General features: G+C 38.2%; 1 long non-coding RNA gene across 1 annotated transcript; it reads left to right on the plus strand.

Annotated features, from left to right (window-relative positions):
- Nucleotides 1-2,011: 2,011 nt before the first annotated feature.
- LOC130600674 (uncharacterized) lies at nt 2,012-12,943 on the plus strand. The gene is made up of 3 exons (XR_008972511.1): nt 2,012-2,407; nt 4,667-4,812; nt 12,837-12,943. It is a non-coding gene; the product is annotated as an uncharacterized LOC130600674 (long non-coding RNA).
- Nucleotides 12,944-16,582: the final 3,639 nt, after the last annotated feature.

Below are 16,582 nucleotides of genomic sequence, written 5' to 3' on the forward strand. Positions count from 1 at the left end.
CTAACAGAATAATTTTATAATTACAGCCAGTTAAAAAACCCCACACTCTATAACTAGCTCCAAATTAATTCTTGGCTATTCTACAGCTAGAAAAGGCCTAACTAATCTTAAACTATTAAAATAATCATCTGGGCAGACAAACATGTCTGCCAAGTTTTAGGTGGATAGGATCCAGAGTGGCTGAGATATTAAATGCAAAACTCAGTTCTTACAGTTGAAATGCCAAACTACAACATCAGGACCTTGATGCTATAACTTTTAGGAGAGTTAAGTGGTGTAATACTTTACATAATTATTTCACTTATGAGCAAAAAGGCCTATTAATCATAAGCAGAGCTTTAAGTTATAAGGGCTATTTCTTCAGAAACATATGCCAGTCATTTGACCAAAAAGGACTGGGCTTTGCAGTTACATGTCACTGGCTTTCAGACTTGCTGCGTAGTGCACATCAACAGATTTTGAAAGTCTATTGGTTATGGCCTCAAGAGGTACTACATAACTTATATTTATTTACATTAAATCCATTAGGGCAATGAAGGCTAAATAAAACTTATCTCACTCCATCTATTTTTTTCTTTATTTCAGTCTTTATCTTGGTTATATGCAGTACAGTACCTGGCAGAATATCAAGGGCTAAACTCAGCTTTCTCTGATGTTGGTGTACTAGCAGCTTAAACAGCAGTTTTCCTGCCAATTTAAACCTTTACTTTATAATGAAGAATTTAAACCAGAAAAGTTAAGCATTTCTTGGGTTTGCTCTTTAGTAGGAAGTAAGTTTGAATTGGCACTGTGATTGCTAAAGCTCTTCTTTAAAAACTTATTGAACCCAAGCTAGAAATTCTGTTTAAATCCTTGTAGTGGCCTAAGAACATAAAATACCAAAAGTGCAATAAACAAAATAATAAAAAAATCTAAACAAATAAAACTTGGATTTTTGAGAAACAAGCTCCCCTTTCATTTCTTATTTATTAATTTTCAGTAAAATCATTCAGGCCTAACTCATAAGAGAAATTCCCCCTTTGAGGGTGACCTCAAATCTCTCTCAAAATATACAGCAACATAAAATATACACAGAACATTTTATTCCTATACCAGTGCCATCACACGAATATTATTTCCAGTCTCTGAAATAACACTGTGGACTTCTGGGGTTTTCTGTGTATTTTATTTTGAGGAGCTCCAGAAGATTTCCTTAGTTGTAACAGATCTCCATGAGCTGGCTCTCAGAAGGGAGGAGGAGGCATGAGAGACTTAGTAATGCACTAGGGCAACATGTAAGGAAACTTGTCTTCCTTTCCCTCTCCTTTTACATATACTCTGAGCTTTCTGTTGGTGGGTTTGGGCCAAATGACCAAAACAGTCTATGGGGCAAGACTGTCATGCACAATTATGATCTTGCAGTTGCTGTTCCTAGCTGCAGACAACTGTGTGACTAATTCTGGGGCCTTTACAAAAACTGTAGTGTCATCTGGCCATGGATCACATATGCCTATTGCAAATGAGACTGACATCTACTGTCCTAGCTAATAAACGGCTTGGTCCAGCTGCAAGAGGAGATAAGATACCTGAGACTGTGCTTATCTTGACTGTGCCAATCTTGAGGCATTGGGCTTTGTCTTATTCCAGACAACAGCAGAGCTATGTTTCCTCCAAAAGGACTTAGATTTTATATTACCTTGAGAATCAGGGTTATTACAGCTCTTCAGAGCTGAAATTCAAACCCATGCTTATGTACTTAACTGGCCTTGATGATATTAGTCATATTGTCTATGAACGGGCTTATCTTCAAAGGTGTTAAACTTTTATAGTTCTCATTTCTTTGTGTTACAGGTGCTTTGCATTTCAGAGAAGGCATACTTGCTCTCCTGTTTATTCCCCTTCCGTCAGATGATGAACTGGTGGTATGATGACACTGAAACCATGTCTGAAAAACATTTGGAGATTTTGGGGAGCAAGGTTGAAGAAAACTGGGAAATATTACTACTTTATGTTTACTCTTCCATAATTTATGATTTTTTTTCAATACCTCTGCTGTGTTGTCAGTGGTTCCACACACCTTTTTGTGGGAAGACATGCAGTTCATGAAAAAAAAAAAAGAGAGAACGTCACTGGAACTGCAACATAACTGCAGCAGCATCTGCACTAATCTAGAAAATCATCCACACTTCCATCAGAGCTTAGTCTTTATTGGAACTATGGCTCATAATTAGCAACTATCAGCTGCTGTGATTACCAGATAATTTGAATTAAAACTGTATTCAGGTTGATTTTCAGATCCTGTGTTTTCAAATACTTCTTGTGTTGAAATGGCTATTCAGACAAGCTTTTGGAAACAAAGCATTGTACAGCACAAGGTACAGTTCCTTATGTTCCAAGAAGATGGAGAGAAGTCATCAAGCTTCATGAGGTAAAGTGGAACTGACTTGCTTGGGCTGAATAGGAGTTTCAACTTCTTAAATATCATGGGAGTCAAACACAATGAATTGCCTGAAGAAGTTCTGGAGAATTTGGCTGAAATTGGTTCTTCAAAGAAACTATAATTAAAGCTTTATGCAGTGCATCTTCTATGAACAGCTATGAGGTCTTCCTTCAGGGTCACCAGGCTATCAGGAGAACAAAGGGGTGGCCCTTTTTATGGTGAGAATATAGGAATTTTATTTATCAGGAATGGGCACTAAGCACAATCAGCACTCTTAAGTATGAGGCCAAAGGCCCCAAACTATGATGGTGCCCTTGCAGAACATGACTCTACATATAAAACCCTGAGATCTACATGACTATGCAACCAGATGCCATCAGATATCAGTTCTATTTTGGTTTAAAAGGGATCTTCCTCCAAACACATGCAGAAATGTGTTCCTACTCCACAAAGAAACCCTTCTCTGCTTAAGGCCTGCACTGAATTTTTTTTTTTCCTGTGGATGAATTAAGCATAAAGCTGATGATCCAATATGGACTATGAACTCAATGCTCAATACCAAGACAAGCAGTGCAGGAATGGGATGAAATATTTATTGAAGCATTTTTGTCAGCCAAACCCAGGTTATATATATATATATATACTACAGATTTACATCACAAGGGAATAACCATTGTGAACTTGAGATCACCACAGGAAAAAAAATAAATTAATATTTCTGCATTAAAGTGATTTTATTACTGTTTAATTTTCTAACCAAAACGACATCCAAAATCTTCCAAGATAAGCAAGTCTCCAAAATGTCTTCTCTCCTGAAATTTTAATGTGCATCTAGCATTTCTCTAAACTCTCGTGATGAAAGAAAAAAAACAGCTGTCATTTGAAGGTTCATCCCCCTCATCATGAGCTGCATTGACAACTTTGGTTAGCTTGGCTGCTTCTTCTTTAATCCATGGGAAAACTAAGCTTGGCTAACCTTTCACTCAGTGTGGTTTGTTCGCTCTTCCTTTTCCATGCTGGCTCAACTTTCCTGGCTGACATGTTAAATAATCTGGCTGAGCCTGTGTTAGTTCCTCACAAATCTGCACAGGAAGAAAGAAAGGGAACAAAAAGGTAATGGTAAACCAGACACAAATGCTGGTGTCTGTGGCTATAGATCCATGGAGCAGGTGGCTTATGCAATGGAAGCCTTTGTGTTTTCTCATGCACATGATTTGCTAGCACATGACTAAACTCTGAGTGCAGACACATGGCTCCAGAGACATTTGCTCAGTTTATGGGGTGAAGGAAAAAAGCAGAATATATATTTCAGAACATATTAGATATTTCTGAAATACTTGATGGTACATATACTGTGTGTTTAGCACATGCATTATGACTCAAAGTATTCATGCATGGATATTTACTTTTATTATTTATAGACCAGTTACAACACCAAGCCCACTTCCAGACATCAAGAATAAACCTATATTTCACAGCTATTTTTATAACTGATAGTAAATCTTGTAGATGGTGTTAGTACTGTGAAAGTTATCTGACCTTGAGCAAAAAGAAAACCCCACAGGAAGACTTCTATCTCAGAAAGCATCAAAATGTGCCTGAAAATGGTTGCTTATTTGCAGCCAGGGACAGTTTGGATCTACCCTAGGTTCCTTTTTAAAATGAAAGAACACTAATGCTTAGCCCAAAAAATTTCGAGGCCAAAAGTACTTTCCTTCAGAGTGGATTGAGCTAGGTGTGGGGCCGGCAGTTTTTGGAAAAGGTTTCATTGCTGTTCTCCAAGAAATGTACACATCAGCATTAAACAGCCACATCCGACTAAAAGACCAACTTCAGGAAGAACACCAGTACTGTATTCTGCGGCTTGCACCACACCATATGCTTGCACTGCCCAAAAATGTTCCACATGGCTGTCTTTCCCTCATGCCAATGACTTAAGGAGCCAGCAGACTCTGCCAGTAAAAAAGAAGCCAATTAGGAGTACCAGAGACTAACAGATGTTAAAGTTGGGGAAAACCATCACAATCATCTATGATATTCAGCCCACACAAAACAAGGAATATCTGTATGGTGTTAATGTACAATTGAGAGACATAAATATTTTTCAAGTAATTGGCACTGGAACAATACCCCTCTACAGTAGACAGAGGCTGTGCCTGAACAGTTATGTTTAATAGGCCTTTTTTAGTCTCTAAAAGCAATGTGATGTCATGTCCATGTTCCTGAACCTCCTTCCTCCCAAAACAGGGTGTGCACTTGTCATATGTCAGGTACAGCTCCTGAAAGACAACGTCCTGATCCTGTGCATTGTCTGAGGGTGACAGTGGGCAACAGAGTGTGTGAGCAGTCTGGCCAGTAATGGTCCAGCACTCTGACCTGCTTATCTTACAAGTGTGAGTTCAGTGAGATAGACTATGTTTTATGAGAAACACAGCAGAACTAACATTTTTTGGACAAAATGTAAAGTTTAGCTTTTTATAGAAGCAGCCTGAACATAAATGGGAATTTTGAATGAATGATGTCTAGGCTATACATTATGCAAGGAAAACTCTAAAGCTTGAGTGAATATTTTGGTTTCAACTCCCATCACCATCAGGATGTGAGACTCCCAACTCACATCCCATCAGTTGGGATAGTGACTTACATGGTTCAACAGAAATGTGTGTGTCTGTCTAACGTTTGTTCAGATCTAGTGTCCACTGATTTCTAGGTAATATCTGCTGTGAGGGACATTCATTCTTGTCGTGTAGTAATTTATTGGATCTGTAAGTACTGGTCAGGGCTAGGTTAAAAAACATAACAAATGGGAGGGGAAAAGGCAAATATTACAGGAATTCTTTACTGATCTCTATTGTAGTAGTATACTGAGGCTCTAGAGGGTTACCTTGGCTGCCTGTGAGATATTGGGTACAAAATGCTATCCCCTATCTTGATAGAAAAGTCTTCTATTTTTCTATCGAAAAAGAAGTTCTAACTTTGCCAAAATAAGAACATAAAACTTGCTATGCATCAGAATGAATAGCCATGTAATCCAGGATTCCTCCTCTCAAAATAACTAGACAGGGACTTACAAAAAATATCCACAAGCAGGGAATAGACAGAGTGATAATGATTTTGGAACCTTTTCCTTGTCTTGCAGCTCCTGGTTGGGGGATTTCCTTAGCAGGAGGCAGTAGGTACATCAATATGTTTAATTGATCCCATGGTTCTTCATTTCAAGAATCTACTGGACTTTTTTATGGGTTTGCTAGAGTTTTTGCCTTCACAATATCCCCTGGCAATGAGTTCACTGATTTAATTATACATTAGATAAAAGAGTATTTCATTTGGTCTTTTTAATCTCTGCTTGATCTCTTCACTTCTTATGATAAAAGTCATGGTCATCAGTTGTTCTGTATTACTTTTCACCATTCTATTTATGACATAAAGAAATTCCTTCCTTGGTAATCTATTTTTCTACTCTGGCTCACCTCTCTTACATGAAATTCTTCCATACCTACAGTCACCATCGGCACCTTATGTGTAAGTTGTTCTAGTGTAGCTTTTTGGAGTAGAGCTGCACACACAGAAGGTGAAATGGCTACAGATTTATGTTGCTTGGCTTTGCGAGAGAAGATTTGGGAAGGGCTTTAACCACGCTTATGGCACGATGGCCAAGGGAATGTGGGATATGCAAATCTGGTTGGAAAAAAAGGGTGCTTAGGCAATCAGGAAGTGTCCGACCAGGACAGTCATCTCCTGTGCAATCTTGAGCTACCCATGCTCTGGTCCACCCACATGCAGCGTTGGATCTGCAGCTTCCCATACACCTTGTCACCTACCGTTTTGACCCTTGCCTGTCCATACAGACAAGAGAGAGTGAGCCCTTCGAGCCTGCGCAGTAGGTGTGTGGTTAAAGCTCGTACAGAATCTTTGTTAACGAAGACAGGCCTTCCTCAAGAGAAGGAAAACTCCTACCTTCAGACCCGGGATGATGGAGCTTGCCTAGCCTTGTACTGTCTTCCATCTAAGAGAAGGACACTCTTACAGAACCTACGACCTGTGGACTTTGCTGTCACCGTCCTAGCTAACTAGGCCGTGGCAGTTAAAACTCAGGTGTAAAGGGTGGGGCCAGTTCTGCACAAGCTGCACCTCACAGATTTATACAGTGGCAGAAAGAGAATATTTTCTGAAGGTCATGATAAAGAGTAGAACATTGGTTTGCTGACTGTGGAGCAAATAACTATTTCTACAGCTAGAAATACTTATGCTAGTCTCTTCTTCCAAAATATCAGCAAGTAGAAAACCTTATTACAAAAAAGAATATATATCTGTTAAAAAAGGATCCATCAAAAGCAATATACAATTCTACAGTAAAAGCATAGGAAAAGCTGTGATATAAAACCTCAAATATGCCTAAAGTCACACAACTTCACATTCATTTCTTAAAATTTCCATAAGAGTAACACAGACTTTGAGGCCAAACCTTTACATTCATCTTCCATCAACTTCAATAACTGATGTTTAGCAGTAAATTCATGAGAGTTTCAAGTATTCAAGCTCTGGGAAAAATTGGCCACTTTTAGAATTTAACCCTGAAAACAGTAAAGCTAGTGAATGAGTCACTTTAAAGCAGGTTTTCTATCTAATGGCAACCATGTGGACCTACATACTAACGTCAGTTCATCATTTCTGTATCCCACTGTTCAGCAATAGCAGCTCTATCCCAAATCTGCAATGTAAGCCTAAAACCCTATAAAGATCTCATTCAAAAATCTTCAATAAACTGAGCTTTCCAAGATATCAAAATACAGATCAGCAAGGGGACATATTCTTCTCAGTAATCATAAAGAGTATTTTGCATATGACAACCAGGACCAAAAAGCATGGTGCAAACAAACTGAATCAAAAGATGCCTCTGTGTCACCCCAGTGACTTTATAATCCACCAGAGCTTGACTGTTGTGATTACTGTGGTGTCACAGGTGTCTCTGGATGTGTGACCTTACTAGTATATATATCTCATGGGTATTTGTGCTGTTCTCTTCCTTTCTCTTTATACCTAATGCTAAGACTAACTTTAAACTATAAAATGAAATATTTTGATTTATGACAAAAAAGTTAGTTAGGGAAGTTGGATACTAAATTGTTCAGTATGTAGTTGGCTGAGCAAAAGCATTTTGATTCATTCTATTCCAATTTAACTCCCCATTGCAGCTGACCCAAAGGTTGACCTATTTTTATGCTTTGTATCCCCAGGAAAACAAAAAACCCCATGGTGGTACTTGTTAATCATGGCATTTCATACTATATGTTTTAATCTTTTGGTTTAGCATATACAGAAACTAGAACAGAAGTCATGCAAATGTATAAAGTCTTGATATATTTTCTTTCTGAAATACAGTGTTAAAATTATTTTACTGCAACTGTAAATTAGTTTGATCACTTTTGTATGAAAGAAAACATGCATGGTATTCTGGGACTTTGTATTTAGCTTGGTAGCGTAGCTTGAAATGTAGTAGCATCTTAATTTTAGGCATGAACCAATGGTTTATAATGATGCCTTAATTGCCCTACTTCTGTATTTGACTTCTATTTCTTTCTTTTGCTTTGGAGTTATAGTGTATGCTTTTGGTTTTGCTTTATATACATTGTCCTGTTATATCCTGTCAAGCAAATAAGAAGAAAAAGCTCATAGATATCTTCTTACTGCATCCTTTATAATCTCCACACTGCCTAATTGTTGTTATCAGCACAACTGAATTAAGTTTTTTGCAAATCATCCAAATACAAACACACTCTGAAAATCATTCCTCATGCAGAGCACATTTTAACATTTTGCAACTTTGTTTCCATAGTTAAGTATTTTGATTAAAATCTGGAGCTCTAAACATATTTAGAAACTTTTGACATATCTTTAAACTTTTGTTGATTTAAAAAAAGTCCCCTGAATTTGTGGTACAAGTTGGGTTTTAACATCCAGTTTTTAATTTAATTAAGTTCTTAAATTTTAAAATGTGTGTGTGTGCAAAAGAGACAAAAAAAAAAGAGAAAATGAAAATGCATGCTAAAGAAAGTCTGGCTTGTCAGGAATTCCATATTCTGTTGCTAGAATTGTTTGGTTTGCAAGAAAGCAGTCAGCAAGATTACCCACATTTATAAACTTTTGTGAACATACAGTATATTGTAGCAAATTTAAGTATTATTCATAATGCCAAGTATAGTGTTACGTAGTCTACAATAGAATTGGCTTGATTTTTTTTTCCCTTTCCATATGCTGTATTCCTGAATACTCAATATCTGTCCAATCAGCCTGATACCTAATGTGCAACAGATTGAAATGGCAAGTTTCCCTGCAAGGGTCCAAATGCAGGCTAAAATGATCAAAAACTCAACTTAAACATGGCTTATTGATTTCCCTGAACATGGAGATCTCTTTGGTTTCCCCTGCATGTCCACAACAGTATTGGGGTTGAGGAGAAAAGACACTGAGTCTCCATGCATAATTTCTATTATTCTCCCCTCCTCTTGACCCTCAGTCCCTTGCAAACAGATACATGTTTTCTCCATCCCTAGTCTCCTTTGTCTTATGCATCTGAAGTAAAAAGTATGTCCACTATGTAATGTGTAGTAGTTTCCCCATCTCTGGTGCTCAGGCAAGGAGTAGGAAGATGTAGGTGGACAGAGAAACTACATGACTTGGTGGGGCAATCAGATCTCTCCTATATTGGCGTTTTGTGATAAAAAGGGTGTGGCTCCATGAAGATTAGAGGTGGAAGGTGTATTTGCATTTGTGTATATTTAAGTACATTATCTAAAGGGGAATAAGTGCTGTATTGAGCACTGGATAGATAGAACTTCAGTGTTGCCTGTGTTCTTTCCAGTTTACATTGCTGTTTTCCAAAGGGTTTGTAAATTACAGTTCAAAGTGATCTACCATATAAAGATCATAAAATGAGCAAATATTTTTTTTCTTTTTTTTCCTCTTTTTTTTGGTTGTTATTTTAACAAGCAGAAACAACGTTTTTTATGTTCAGAGGACCCAACAGAAGAGTCAATGATGCTACTGGTGGTAAGATGCCTTCAGATCAGATATGACGGCTGGCTCAATGCATTTCTCACAGTACCACTTAAGAGTTCAGGGAACATTCCCATACAGTATGCTTTGAGTGGTTCTGAGAACGCGACTTTGTCACCAAGTACTATAAAACTAGGAAATGAGTGAAGGGATTCCTGCCTGCCTTAGTTCTTTTGTCTTTGTCTGACACACCTCAACTTCCTCCTTGGGCAATTAAGTCCTGGATTTTTCTGTCTACCCTTATTTCCATCAAAGCCCCGGTACAGAAAGTAGTATTGCGTCAATAACCATTTTGGTGCAAAACTATTCAATCATTAGAAGGTATATGTGGCAGTGAAGATATTCTAGCTTTTACATTTTTTATCACACTAGGGCTATTTTTTCTTTCTTTTCCACTCTTATTATTAACCTTTTTATAGAAAATTGGCTTACCAAGAATTTATGAATTAGCAAGTCTATTATAATGATGAATGGTAATTACCATTTAAATCCTGAGTCATTCATCAGCTTGTTCACCATATGTCAGGTGATACAAGAGTGCATGAATACTTGTCTGGTGAGTATTTCTCAGCTGATTGTTACATTTTCCTGAACTTTGTACCTGTATGCATATATTAGGTGAATAAAAATTAAAAATGTGGAAAAAAAAATACAGGTAACGTAAGGAGAGAGCGAGTGACAGCACAATAAGAAGCAATGCTGGTAATGACATTATTAGCATTAACATTAGACAATTATTAGCTTTTTGTAAATTTAGGAAGAATAAACATGACTGAGCTTTTCTTCAGATACACAGAAAAGCTTATTATGCCAAATAAAATCCTCATATAAGATTCCTGGTTAAGGAATTATTTTCACAAAAAAAAAGTAATATTTGGGAAAAGGCTTTCCAATCAGCCCAGCTAGCCAGGTCTAGGCTGAAGCTGCTTGGGAATTCCTGCCCTCATCAGATGCTTCTTTAGGAGTGTGAAGGGAGGTAGAGGCTCCTTGCCAGGATCCAAGAGAATGGGTGTCTGTGGCAATGGCATTATCCAACCAACATTTAATTTGATCCTACCAGTTTCCTTCCTTGATGGTTTTCAATGATGGGGAGAAAAACTGAAATGGCACAACAGCTGAGCTGTCACTCAGCCTCCAAATCCATCCTGGGCTCTGCTAATGGGTAGTGTGTGGACAACTTCACTTCATCCATCAGTGACAGACATCCGGGGTGTGAATGCAAGATTTCTGTTTCCAGAGTTCTCAGTCCACCTTCTCACAAAGCACAAAACAATGCAAATGTATCCCCTGGGTCTTCCACAGAAAATAATCTTCTTCTATAGAAGTGAATTATTGTAACAGGAATGGGTGCACATTACATGTGCCAAGTGATAAAGACTCCAAGGACAAAGTTAACATTAGTGATTATAACTTTGACTATTTCTTTTCATTTTGATGTACTGTATCTCTCTTAGGTTTAACAGCTCATAAACTGAAGCCAACTTTCTGAATGATCATTTAATTCTTGAAATGTAACCATAGAGTAGGAAGAAAATAGTAAGATATTAATCGTGGCGGCAGACAGCAAAAGCTAGACCCAGAAGTTTAATGGTGCTGAGCTGAATGGAACATAACAAGTCTGCTATCTTAACAAAGTACAGTCTCTGTCTCTGTGTGGGTTGGGAATGTTCTCTTGCTATAAGTATCTGAATACAGTTGAACCTAAAGTAACAGCTGATCTGAGTAATGTTGCATAACTAAGCTGTGGGGTTCTTGTTCATCTTCTCTAGTTGGAGAATGAAAAATTCTAAGAATATTGTTTTAATCATAAGTCTGATGTGCTATCAACACCCAGTTTTCTTCTTTGTATTAAAGTTGAGGTTCTTTTTTTATTATTGCCTCCACTTCTGAAACAAATTAAGTTTCATATTGCTGTTCCAAGACTATGTATGTGAAGAAAAAGGTTGTTGAAGGTTTGTTTTTTAAAAAAAGAACCACAGAATTTCCCATTGGATCCTCTAAACTTGGATCAAACCAAACCTGTAACTAGAGGATGAAAATCTTTCAAACATTCAGCTCGCTGCACAAATTTGGAAAGGTAAACCAAGAGGTAGAATTCACTGCCAGCTTATATCTTGCAGTGGGTGGTTTTGCGTACTCTGTCTGAATTTAAGTAGAATCAGGTGCTGTACCTTAAAATTAGGTACGTTTTCTTCCTTTACAAATGGACTCAATTAGATACTGCAATTTTTAAAAACAGTGTTTTGTGTAAATAATAAGATGCTTTCGGTTCAGATGCTCTTAGAAATGCATGGAAGGGCACCAGATGGAAGCTCACAGAAGAAGGCTAGTGACAAAATTTATTTGCAGCCTAAGAGGAACAAAAATGAAGGAGAGAACATGGTACAATTTTTTTTTCAGGAAAGTTCTGAATAAAGATAATCATGAGGAAATAAAGCCATCTATCCCTAGGAAAAGTGTTAGGATTTGTGGCTGTCAGTTTCAGCAGCAGACTTGCAGAGTAAGCCATTACTCAGACATAAGGAAAGATATCAGAATCATTCTCTAGCCTGTTGTATTCTGTAAATTTTAAGCAGCCCATAAAATAGCATTACTTTCTTGGAGGCTCATAAGTCATTACCATGGTTTTGAATGCCTGCAAAAACCATTGCCCGTTCAGCCCTACATAATGAGACACAAATCTGATAAAGATAACACTTCTGTTTCTGATGGAGTTAAAACATAGTGTAGTAATCAGATGAGTGTTCTTTCAAGGAAAATGCTAAAAAATAATGTCCTGTATGGTGGCAGATACTGCATCCCTGGATCAGCAAAAAGAGCAAAGATTCCCATTGACGCCTCCCACCGGAGGCCCCAGTATTCCTAAGGCCGCCTCTGTATGTCAGCATGTGAAGTTGATCTTTCCCAGCTGACGCTGGGCTGAAATTTCTTGGAAGCAGCTGGGGTGGAGATGTGCCAGACAACCTTAAAAAATAAATCAGTTACAAGTGAACCAGGGCAACCCCCAAAGCCCAGAGGTAGGGCGGGTGTTTTGCTACATGCATTACTAATTAACTGTGAAAAGTTTTGAACGGTCCCAAAATTTTTTGTGAGTACCAGCTACCTTTTATAAAATAGGCCATAAAAAGAAGGTAAAAAACACGGTTCCAGTAACTGAAATAAAGCATACCAGAGTTTTGGGGAAAAAAAACCCCAACCCACAACCAAACACATTTTAGCTTTCATTTTATTTTTAATTTAATGTGATTTTTCATGTCAGACAGTGTTCCTTATCATAACTCATCTGACATAACCCAGACTGATGCAACATTTTTATGATACTTATTTCTTTTTTTTCTTATTCTTCAATAATTTTTTCCAGACAAAAATTACTTCAGCCTGCAGAAAGTTTTTGGACTCTGTCTTAACTAGCCAAAACTTAACCTGCAATTAGGAGTCTTGAATCACTTGGAAAAACAGGTACTCTTTACGTTTGGGTTCATGTTTCAGTAGGGAGAGAGTACTCCAGACTCCTCACATTCTGAGTTCAGGGACCTCAAGGGAGAGTAGGAATTGTACTAGAAGAGCTTGATTTTGGCTAACCAAAGTAAAATAATCATAGTTTTCATATTTTTAAGCTATTTGAGAGACTCCTGGAGCTTTAAACAAGTTTTATCAATAATAAACAGTAACATTTTGTGCTACTTAAGATCTATGAAGGTCAGGAGCTGCACACATCCATTATGTCCTGAATATATTTTGCTGGCCTTTCTGGATTGCATTTTTCAAGAGAAAATACAGTTCATTTGTATCACTTTATGTAACAGTTGTAATAAAACCTTTATAGCGTATCTCATAGAGGAAGGAGATTTCTGCAGTTGCCTGTCTCTGCCAGAGGCAGCTATCTCTTTTTCCATGAGGACACAGCCCATTGATTGAGGCTGGGCAAAATTTCAGTTGCAGCCTATTTCTGTCAATAGCTGAGCATGACACATGGATGCTTATAGCTCACGTTTGCCTCCAAGATGATAGAGAATGGACATGTTGGAACCACTGAACCACTGAATTGGTACTAGCCGATCTAGTCACTAACTTTGCTGTTCTTTGACTGGTAGGCGACGAAAAACAGGGCCAAGTAGGTGCCTTTTATAGCTGATGGAAAAATAATTTACTAAGCCTAGGCTGCACCAGTGGCCGGTATTCTTCCATGCACTTGAAGCTGTGCTGTGCAGGGCCCAAGCCTTTCAGAGGCAGAGGCTTTAAGTCACCTTTATTTCCTCACTGTGGACCTCTGTCTGTTTATTGTATTTCTGCTTCCCTGCAGCCTTAAGGGGCACTTTGAGCTGCTGGCAGTCCCAGAGCAGGGTGCTTCAACCATGTCCTTGTATCCCTATTTAGACTGCAGGCACCAACAAGCTACATGATGCAGGTGTTACATCCCAAAGCAAGATAGGTGCATTAGAAAACCGACTTAAGGTACACAGACTTGCCTAACACCACGTGTCATGGTTTAAGCCCAGCCAGCAACCCAGAGCCACACAGCTGCTCATTCACTTCCACCCCATTCTTCCCCTTGCTCCTGGAGGGACTGGGGGGGGTGGGAATTGAAAGAATGTAACCCCTCCAGGTTGAGATAAGAACAGTCCAGTAACTAAAGTATAACACAAATCACTACTGCTACCACCAATAATAATGATGACAAAGGAAATAACAAGGGAAGAGAATACAACTGCTCACCACATTCTGACCAATACCCAGCCCAACCCGAGCAGTGAATTGCCCTTTAGGGTTACTGCCCCCAGTTTATATACTGGGCATGACGTGCTGTTCTATGGAATACCTCTTTGGCTAGTTAAGGTCAGGTGTCCTGTTTCTGCTTCCTCCTGGCTTCCCCTCCTCCCTGGCAGAGCATGAGACTCAGAAAGTCCTTGGTCACAGTAAACATTACTGAGCAACAACTAAAACGCTGTTCCCAGGCTGAAAGTCAAAAACACAGCATTGCAACAGCTACTAAGAATGAGAAATATGACTGCTACTGCTGAACCCAGGACACCATGTTATTAAGAAAGACCTAATTTCCTCGAAGACCACATGTGTATTCCTGAAAGTGAATGTGTGCCTATATACCTGTGTATACATGTAATACTATATTGTGTGTGTATATTATGCATTTCCTTGATAATCTTAAAAATGAAATGAAATTAAATCAAATTAAAACAAAACAAAACAAAACAAAATAAAGAACAGCAGGTGCTCAGTGTAAACCAGATACAGATTCTGAGTTTAGCTTTCCTGAGTAAGCAGAAAAAAAAGTGGTGGGGGAAAAGTAAGAAAAGTTATTAGAATTAGATTGAGATTCAGTCTGGGAGAGTATATGCAAACTCAAGCCCAAAGGATACTTTTTGTTGTCAGAATTCTTGCTGGTAACTGCAGCAGAAAAATCAGATTTAACTGTTTTTTAAAAACATTTATATTATATCTTTTTCCCTTTTCCTCTTGTGCTTTTCCATAGGGCACCAGGACATTTCTAATCAAGGTAGAAATGCGAAAAGGTATTTTCTCTTAGGAAATCTTCCCTATAATAGAAGTAGACAATTACTATGTTTTAAGGATCCATTCAGTTACCTAATAGATAGTGCATAAACTGGTGTATATGAGCATAAAGATAGGATTTGTAGGAGAAAAAAAAAATAAGATAGAGGTTGACTTACTGAATTTAGGCTAAAAATTCTCACACTTGTAGTACTATATCAAAGAAAACAGATTGAGTAGGAACCTCTCATTTGATCATTTGGAAGGCATTATTTTAACTAAAATACATCGCTAGAAAATCAGTGGAATTAGTCTTCCATTTTCAGAATGAAATCCTGAGAGCCCCTTATTTCATTTTAAATTAGAGTTGTTACAGAAAAAAAGAAATAAATATTCAAATCTGTGGTTTGCTGGAATTATTACAGTGAATGTAAACAGAAGTAGATGGATTTGCAAGGGCTATGAAGGGAAAATGCATCTTAAAAATTAATATTGCCTACAATGCCTTGACTTACTATAATACCTACCAAACCATCTTTAACAGTAGGATTTAAATTGCAGAATTGACATGGCCAGTTTCTAGACCTTGACTTTACCTAGTAAGGAGATCCCTGATGTGGAGGGGACTATTGCTAAGATTCTGTAGTTATCCTCTGCACTGAATGAAAAAAATATTCATGCCTTTAGGGGTTGTGGGTCCTGGCTGTGATTTACATAACTTACTGTGAGCAGCCATGGCAGACACCAATTATAGAGAACTTTGGAACTGCTCTACCTGTAGCTCCCAGTGGAAGCCATGTTTCTGTTGTATTAAATCTGTACAGAAATGACAATGGGGGAAAAGGAAAAAAAATAAATGGTGCTGTGAACATTATAAGTAAACCTCTGGGAACAACAATATATGTACTGTGCTGCAACAGATAATGCAATTTTGCTCAGCATTTCAGAGAGCATCCAAACCAAATAAAAAAATAATAATAGAAAAACCCAAACCCCCCAAGAAATCCAAACCAGAGAGCAGCTGCAATGTCGATTTGCCTTTCACAGCCACCGCAGTTTTGTCAGGCAATAATCTAGAAAGCTGAAATGATTGCTGTTATGTGTTTGGTTTGGAAAGGAAATATGGCCAGGTGAAAAGAATAATACATTTACCAAAGTGTCATCATATACAGTGCAGGGAAGGAATTCTGCATGTTAGCCTGAATAAAAGAAGTGTGCTGAAAACTGACTCAAAAGCTTATGGAGTTAGTGGAGTTAATATTCGCTATAGAAGCCTCTGTAAAGTAGTCCACTGTACAACTAAACTCCACAGCCTGAACATAAGCCGGTGGCCAGCTGGGACCTGCTGCACCTCCACAGAATATAAAAGAAAGCTAGAGGCTTATTTCTATCTCTCTGTGTACTTGGCCTGGCACAAAAGTGTGAGCTACTGATGCTGTGGTGCAGCTCTGCTATCCCCTGCAGATGGATCAGCTTCTTCCACTATGGTGGGACTTCCTCTGGACTTCAGAGAGAGAGAAGTGTTGCTTCCTGTGGACAAGGGTGCAAATATTATGTGCACCACGCTGTGCTTTAAATCCTGCTGCAAAGCGGTGT

This window comes from Pezoporus wallicus, unplaced genomic scaffold (genome assembly GCF_028554395.1).
Source record: "Pezoporus wallicus isolate ANWC-B61680 ecotype Strahan unplaced genomic scaffold, APGP_CSIRO_Pwel_v1 contig_3858, whole genome shotgun sequence".
Lineage (NCBI taxonomy): Eukaryota > Metazoa > Chordata > Aves > Psittaciformes > Psittacidae > Pezoporus > Pezoporus wallicus.